The sequence below is a fragment of the Sminthopsis crassicaudata genome, chromosome 4, assembly GCF_048593235.1.
Source record: "Sminthopsis crassicaudata isolate SCR6 chromosome 4, ASM4859323v1, whole genome shotgun sequence".
In the NCBI taxonomy this organism is placed as follows: domain Eukaryota; kingdom Metazoa; phylum Chordata; class Mammalia; order Dasyuromorphia; family Dasyuridae; genus Sminthopsis; species Sminthopsis crassicaudata.
In genome coordinates, this window is record NC_133620.1 from 150,405,007 (window position 1) to 150,413,189 (window position 8,183).

Consider the following 8,183-nt stretch of genomic DNA (forward strand, 5'->3'; position numbering starts at 1 on the left):
TTTTTCAGACATAGTCAATAGGTGGATATGTCTTACTTGACTATGCAATTTTTTTTCAAGAATTCTCCCCCTCCCCAATATATGCATAGTTTTCAACATTCACCCTTGCTAAACCTTGTGTTCCTTTTTTTCCTCCTTTCCCCCCCAACCCTTCCCTTAGACAGCAAGCAATCCAATATGTTAAACACGCACAATTCTTCTATACGTATTTCCACAATTATCATGCTGCATAAGAAAAATCAGATCAAAAAGGGAAAAATGAGGAGGAAAACAAAAAGCAAGCAAACGACAAAAAAAGTGAAAATATTATGTTGTGATCCATATTCTATCTGCAGATGGCTCTCTCCATTACAAATATTGGCTATGCATATTTTAAAAGTTTTTCCATTTTGCTCTTTTCCCCATTTTTGAAGAGGCGGGATTTAGGGGAAAGAAGAAATAATAATAATAATGATCATTTAAAAATAGAAGTGGTCATTTCATTTTAGCATTTTAAAATTTCGCGAGGAGCAGGATAAAGGTGGAAGTAACATTATAGGAATAATGTTGTAGGAATAAGTACTTTTGCTTTAATATACAATCCTCCCGATCCCTATATTATATGTAGAAATGCTTGTGTGTTAAATTCAAATAAAAAAAAATAAGGTGCTTCTACAAATGTCAATTAGTTATAGACGCATCGGCAGCCCCGCTCCTCCTGCGGTGTTCCTCTGCCTCGGAACGGTGCAGAGCCTCAGTTAGCCTCCGAGGCCGCTGTCCTGGGGTCTCGCAGTGCTGGAACCCCGCTGCGCGGGGGGAAGCGTAGGCAGAGGAACTTTGGGCCAAGGCGCGATTGAGTTACTCTCTCCCCCGCCCTCTTGCAGGGCCGCCTGGCAGGCCCTAGGAAAACGGGGCCGTCCGGGGGAGGCGCTTCTTCTAGCCCCAGCCCACGAAGAGGGACACGGACCTGAGTCAAATCTTTAACTTGGCTTTGTAGGGACGTTTTTATTATTTACAAGACAAAAAAAACCTTTGTACCAGGAGTGGGGTTCGAACCCACGCGGACATATGTCCATTGGATCTTAAGTCCAACGCCTTAACCACTCGGCCATCCTGGTGCAGGTACGGAAGCTGCTCTCCGCCCGCCCTACAAGGCTTAAAGGGCGGGCGGCAAGAATGCTAATTTCTCGTTCTTTTTTAGTGTGTGTACAATTTTATCCATCGCCAATCCCCTTTTCCCTTGAATACTAGAGAGACTACGCCACTTCCCATCTGTTTATTTATTTCAGAGTCGCTTGCTTTTTCTTCCGGCCTCCCTCTCTCCCTTGGTTTCGCCGCCGCCGTGAAGCGAGGGAGCCGGGAGCGAGCGAATGGCAGCGGGGACGGCGACAGCCCCGGCATTTCCGCCTCGGGGTCGGGGCTGCGATCCGCGGCCCGTTCTCGGGCTCGAGTCAGAACTCAGATCGCGGTAGCGGTGGGGCGCCGCAAACAAACCAACCGAACAACGTCCCTGCCCTTCCCCCCTCCCCCTGCCGCCTTCCTCGCGCCTCCGACTCCTAGGAGAGCGCGGGAGACGCGGGCGCAGCGGGAGACCGAGCCTTTCTCTAAACGGGACGCGGCGAAGCCAAGAGGGCCTTGTCTCTTTCTTCGGGGCTTTATTGTGGAGCACTCGGGACTTGTTTGGGCAATAGTTCTGCGTGAAAAACAACTACGAGAGAAGCCACGGTTTCTCTTCGGGCTACACAGCTCACAAATCCCTGAGATTTTTTTTTTATTTTTTTAAATCTGCGGGGAGGGACTTATCTCTTCAACTAATCGAAATACACTTTCTATGTGACGTCATTTCACTTCAGCCAATGGCCTTTTCTCATTTGGTCAAAAACTGGAGTTCAGCCTTTTTTTTTCTTTCTCATAATTATACTTTAAAATGCATAAAAGACAAAGTAAAAGAAAAGAATTCTAGTCCTGCTACCTCTGTAAACTTGGAGATTCATTTAATCTCTTTGGACCTTGTTTTTCCATCTCTAAAATGAAACTAGGAACAATACCAAAAAGTGCAAAGCAGCAAATTTAGGTTTAATGTAAAGAAAAATTGAACAAGTAGAGTTTTCAAAAATTAGAATGGAATATATTTGTTGGTAATGTATTCCTTTTCCCTCAAAGTCTGCAAGGAAAAGATTGTAAGAGCATAAAATTAGATTTAGAATTAGAAAGGGTTTTAGTGGCTATGTATTTAAATATTGCCATTTTGTTATTGTTCAGTTGCTTCAGTCCAACTCTTTTTGACCACATTTGGGATTTTTGTGCCATTTCCTTTTCCAGTCTATTTTGCAAATGGGGAAATTGACTTATTCAGGGTCACCAGCTAATAAGCTTCTGAGGCTGGATTCGAACTCAATTCCTTTTTTTTTTTTTTTTTTTTTTTTTTTTTTAACATATTTTACATACAAGGTCACCCAGATCAGGAAAGGCTTTTCTGAAGTTCCAACTCAGAGGATTTATGTAGTGTTTTGTTTGTTTTTTGTTTTTTTTTTAATAGTTTTTATTTACGAGATATATGCATGGGTAATTTTACAACACTGACAATTGTCAAATCTTCTGTTCCAATTTTTCCCCTCTTCCGGCCCCCCTCCAGATGGCAGGTTGACCAATACATGTTAAATACGTTAATTTATACAATATATGTGTACATGTCCAAACAGTACTTGCTGTACAAAAAGAATTGGACTTTGGAATAGTGCACAATTAGTCTGTGAAGGAAATAAAAAATGCAGATGGACAAAATTAGAGGGATTGGGAATTCTATGTAGTGGTTCATAGTCATCTCCCAGAGTTCTTTTGCTGGGTGTAGCTGGTTCCGTTCATTACTGCTCTATTGGAACTGATTTGGATCCTCTCATTGTTGAAAATGGCCACATCCATCAGAATCAGTCATCATACAATATCATTGTTGAAGAATACAATGATCTCCTGGTCCTGCTCATTTCATTCAGTATCAGTTCATGTAAGTCTTTCTGAAATCATCCTGCTGGTCATTTCTTACAGAACAATAATATTCCATAATATATGTAGCCTTTTTAGATGCTTCTCTTTTTTTTTTTTTTCCTTGCTCTTCAAGGTCATGCAAGAATGAGACATTAAAATGTCATATTTCTGAAGCTCCCATGTTTTTTGAGCTAACTTCCCTTTTAGAGATTCAGGTCATGGCTTAATTCCTATTTTTGAAATCCACTTCCCTAAAGTGTAAGAGACATGTTGGATTCTACCAGTTCTGTTCTAAGACAACATGGTGACTTTCCACACATGCACCTATGATTCCTGTTTCACTGTTCCGTTTTTCATTGTAAGTTAGAATCAAGACCAGAATGTCAGACATCCTTCTTGGTGCCTTTGCTCAGATTATACTGCTGCCTGAAGTTCATCCTGAAAATAAATTTTCCTCTAGTTTGCAATGCCTGATAAGGCTTAAGACAGGAAGTAACTGAGTGGCAGGTCCCATCCATTATCTCTTTTCCTGTGGAATAAATTCCAAATGCCATTTTCAATGGGCCTTCTCTCTCCTGTGTACTTACCCTACCTAGAGCTGGGTCTTTACTGTATCCCAAGCACAGAAAACATAGAGCTATCTCCCCACTTTTGGAATCAGGCAATCTGTATTCAAATCTTGTCTCCAGCTCTTACTAGTTGTGTTGTTATGAGCAGGCTATTTAATCTCTCATAATACATATTTCAACTAATGAATACAACTCTAGGCCTGGAGGCAGAGAAGGATTTGAGTTCAAATTCAACAGCAGATATATATCAGTGTGACCTTGGGCCACTTAAAAAAAAAAAAAAAAAATCCCTATTTGCCTCAGTTTCCCCAACTGTAAACTGAAGAATTAAAATGGTACCTATCATCCCAGCATTGTTTAAGAATCAGATGAGATGTTTGTTAAGCATGTGAGACATACAAAGCATTTAATAAATGTTTGCTCCTTTCTCTTCTTTCCCGTTAGTTTCCTTATCTGTAAAATGGACATAATAAAATTTGCAGTACCTATCTTAGGATCATAGGTTTAGTGATAGAAAGAGTCAGAGGAATTGGTTTTGAATCCTAGTGCTATTTATTTTTGATTAAGATACTTCCCACTAGATCTCAATATCCTCTTCTAAGAAATGAGAAACTTTGACTAGACTGATCTTTTAGATTCTTATGACTTTTTTTCCTTCTAAAATTAGAATATGCCCTAGAAGTTTTGATGGCTTGTTGTGTTATAATAGTTAACAATGGCCATTCATTTTCTGTAAGCTGACCAGCTGGAGTTTTTTCACTTTTCAAATATTTTTCTTTGGAATTACACATTATATGTTTAGAGAGAAAGAAAGAGAAGGCCTTTGTCTTTTATGAAAATAATTTGAAAATAACCCTGAAAATAATCACAAAATAGCTCAATATTGTTAAATGAAATATGGTTAATCAAAAATGAATGTTTAATCTTATGTTTAATTTTAAATATACAGAAGAACTAGATGAAGATGACTATACAACATTCTGGGGAGGGTGAACCAATATAATCAAAATAACAATACTTATTCATCAAACTACCAAAGGGTTGCTTTATAGAGCTAGAAAAAATAACCACAAAGTTTGTTTGGAAGAAAAAAAGATTTAAAAAACTCAAAAAGAAATAATGAAAAAACATGAAAAGATGAAAAGGAAGGGTTGCTTTACCAATATGTGTCAGATCTCCAAGTATACTTCAAAACAGTAATCTCAAACAATTTGGTTCTGCTACACATTTGGTAGACTATATACAAATGAGCATAGAAGTCTAGTAAAAGATCCCAGCTATTGGGATAAGAACGCATTATGACAAAAACTGTTAAACAGCCAACAGAAGATAGGTAAAAATCAATTTTCACTCCATATGCTATGAAAAGCTGTAGATGCATGACTTAGTCATAAAGGAGATATCATAAATAAATTAGAGGAACAAGAAATTAACCGTCAAATCAGTGGATAGGGAAAGAATTCATGAGATAGAAATGAGAGACAGAGAAGAAAAAATATTTTCATTATATAAAAATAAAAGTTTTTGTAGAAACAAAATCAATGTAGTTAAAATGAGCAAAGAAACAGGTAAATGGGGGAGTGAATCTCTGAAACAAGTTCTGATAAAGTTCTACACACAGATACACACACAGACACACATACTGAGCTGATTCAGATTTTTAAGAATAAGAACCATTCTCGAATTAATAAAGTCAAAGAATATGAAAAGGCAGTTTTCAAAGGAAGAAATCTAAACTATCAATAGCCATATGAAAGAAATGCTTTAAATTACTAATAATTAGATAATTTAAAATGAAGCAATCTTTAAGTTTTTACCTCACATCCATCAGATTGGCAAAGTTGCCAAAAAGGAAAAATGACAAATCCCAGAAGAACTGTGAAAGAAACAGTTACAGTAATGAATTGTTGGTAGAACTTTGAATTGGTCCAGTCATTATGGAAAGTAATTTGGAACTTTGCCTAAAAAGCTATGAAATGGTCTATATCCTTTAATACAGCAATGCCATTACTCAGAATATATCCCAAAGTATAGAAGAGAAAAATGAACAAAAATATAACAATTATTTTTAGTGGTGTGAAAGAATTAGAAATTGAGGTGAGGATCAGATGGGAATGACTAAACAAGTTATAGTACATGAATGTGATGGAATAGTATTTTATAGCAATAAATGATGAAGGGAAGGGTTTCAGAGAAACCTGGGGAGATTTTCAGTCGACTGATGCATTCATGAGAACATTCTATCCAATAAGATCTATATTGTAAAGACATACAACTTTGAAATATCTAAAGAACACAGATCAATATAGTGTTCAATCACAATGATGTATGGTGAATACTAATAATGAAACATGCTACCCACCTCTTGATAGAAAGAGGTAGACTCAGAGGCTATGTTTTTTGGATGTAATGCTTGGGGGGAATATGTTTTGATCATTCTATATGTTTGTAACAGGAATTTTGTTTTTATTGCTTTTTTAAAATTTCAATTTCTCCCCATGAGGAGATGGAAAAAGTGAACAAGAATTTGTTTTAGAATTAAAAGAACATTTTATTTAAAGACAATAAATTTAAATCAGTGCAATATCTAAGCTTGACTCTGTAGGACTGGTGCAGAAACATAACTTCTTTCTTGTGGTAGAGATTTATCTGGTGGACTACAACTACAAAATGAGACATATACTGACAAATGATCAATGTGTTGGTTTGCTTTTCCTAATTGTACTTTGTTTCAAGAAAGGATTTAATGGGAAGTTAGTGAAAAGTTATCAATAATGTTTTAAAAAGAATCAATAAACTTTTTTTTAAACATTATTTTTTCCTTTTACATTATTCCTGAACTGAAAGGTATTTTGCTTATCTGTTTTTAAAGTATTTGAAAATAAGAGCTTTTAAATTCTATCAATAAGTTTAAGAATAATCAAGTCAAATTATGATGAAACATTTCCTAGTCAAACTGTAGTTTCCTTAAGGAAATGAGAAACTGCTGAAAAGTCTTTGAATTTATTGATAATTACCTAGCAGAGCAGATACTGAACAATGGTACTGCTTATCAGTGATAACATTTAAAAAATAAAAGTATTCAGTTCTGTAAAGCTATTTACTCCTGTCTAGTTTAAGTTCATTTATCAAAGTGCATGCTGTAACATTGCTCTACTTAGAAATATTTCTTGTTAGACAGGTTTCTTCTGGAAACAAGGTTACAAAATGAAACTGAAGATTGCAGAGGGAAAGAATGTCACCTCATGGTTTTTTAAGGGTGTGTTTGGATCAGGGTAAATCACAGAAACCTAGGAAACAAATGAAAGAAAAATAGGCAAAATTGCATACTCTTATCTTTAGGAGTAATTCCTATTTTAATTACTAGAATTTATATGGAAGTTCTCTCTAAACTGTCAAGTACTATAGAAATGTAAAGAATTGTGGGGTTTTTTGTTTTTGTTTTTTTGGTGCTAGGAAAAGTATTATTAGGACCTATCTGCTCGACCTTCCCAGATTCACTTCTTGAATTGCTGGTCCAGTCACTTGTCAAGTCCTGTTTACTTTACCTGCACAATCACTTTGGCATCCATCTCCTCCTTTACACTCCCACTATTACCACTTTAGTTTAGGTTTCCTTACCTGGACTATCCCAATAGTCTCCTAACTGGTTCTTCTGTCTCTTCTCTCTTTTTCTCTAATCCATTCTTTTGAATCCTGACAAAATAATCTTTCTAATGGTAGAAATAACACTCTTGACTCTGAAAATCAGATATCAAGGAAATTTTATTTAAAAAGAATCTTAAGGAATTGTCTTAAGGTTTCTGGCCAAAAGTGGGCCCTGCTCCTCTTCGAGAAGAGGAAGCACTGAATGCAGAAATGGGAGAACCTTTATACTTGCTCATGTGGCACAGCTCCTCCCTTCAGAGAATGGATTGGTCCGTTTTATCCGGGTTACAGTCTTTCTGATATGCCCATTATATATTTCCCCTTAATATGTATAAAACATGTCCCCTCCCCCCCAATCATACATTCCATGTTCAAAAATGGTGGAAAGCTCCTCTTCTGGGGCGTATTGTTTAATATTCAATGAGCCAATTAAGCAGGCCCAATAGTGATTTGGTCAAGTCAGGTCATTGACTCAAACTAGTTTGGGCTGAATGGGCTATTATTTTAAGTTTGTGGTTTTCTCAAAACCATAAGACTCTTTATGATTGGCTGAATCCACCTGTACCTTCTTAGCACCCCCCCTCAATTTTTTGTTTGCCCAAAGCTTCTGTTGATCTCATAATTGTTCTGTGAATCCTAATCTTCCTTAATTTGTCACATTCTGAAAACCTCTTGGTCAGTGGTACCCACTATCCCACACTACCTCAAAGCTTGCAAAACTTTGGAAATCCAACTTTTCAGCATTTTTCATACTAATACCATGTATGTTTCAGCTAGACTGGATTGTGATGTGTCCTCTGATCTCATTTGCCTCTTGTAAAGGGCTGAAAATCTGAGTTGTACTGAGTCCAACCAAGCACTTGAGGCTAATTACCAATTGGATAATACTCTATTAACATATGCTTGGAGGATAACCCTGCCCAACTGTTCTGTGCTGGCTAAATCTGTAGGTGTAGATGGAGAAGTGTGAGAGTTGAGAGGTGGAGTAGAACAAGCAGGATC

The 8,183-nt window shown here is 37.0% G+C and overlaps 1 non-coding gene across 1 annotated transcript; it reads right to left on the reverse strand.

The window, feature by feature from the left end:
• Positions 1-1,014: 1,014 nt before the first annotated feature.
• Positions 1,015-1,097, reverse strand: TRNAL-UAA (transfer RNA leucine (anticodon UAA)). Its single transcript has one exon. It is a non-coding gene; the product is annotated as a tRNA-Leu (tRNA).
• Positions 1,098-8,183: the final 7,086 nt, after the last annotated feature.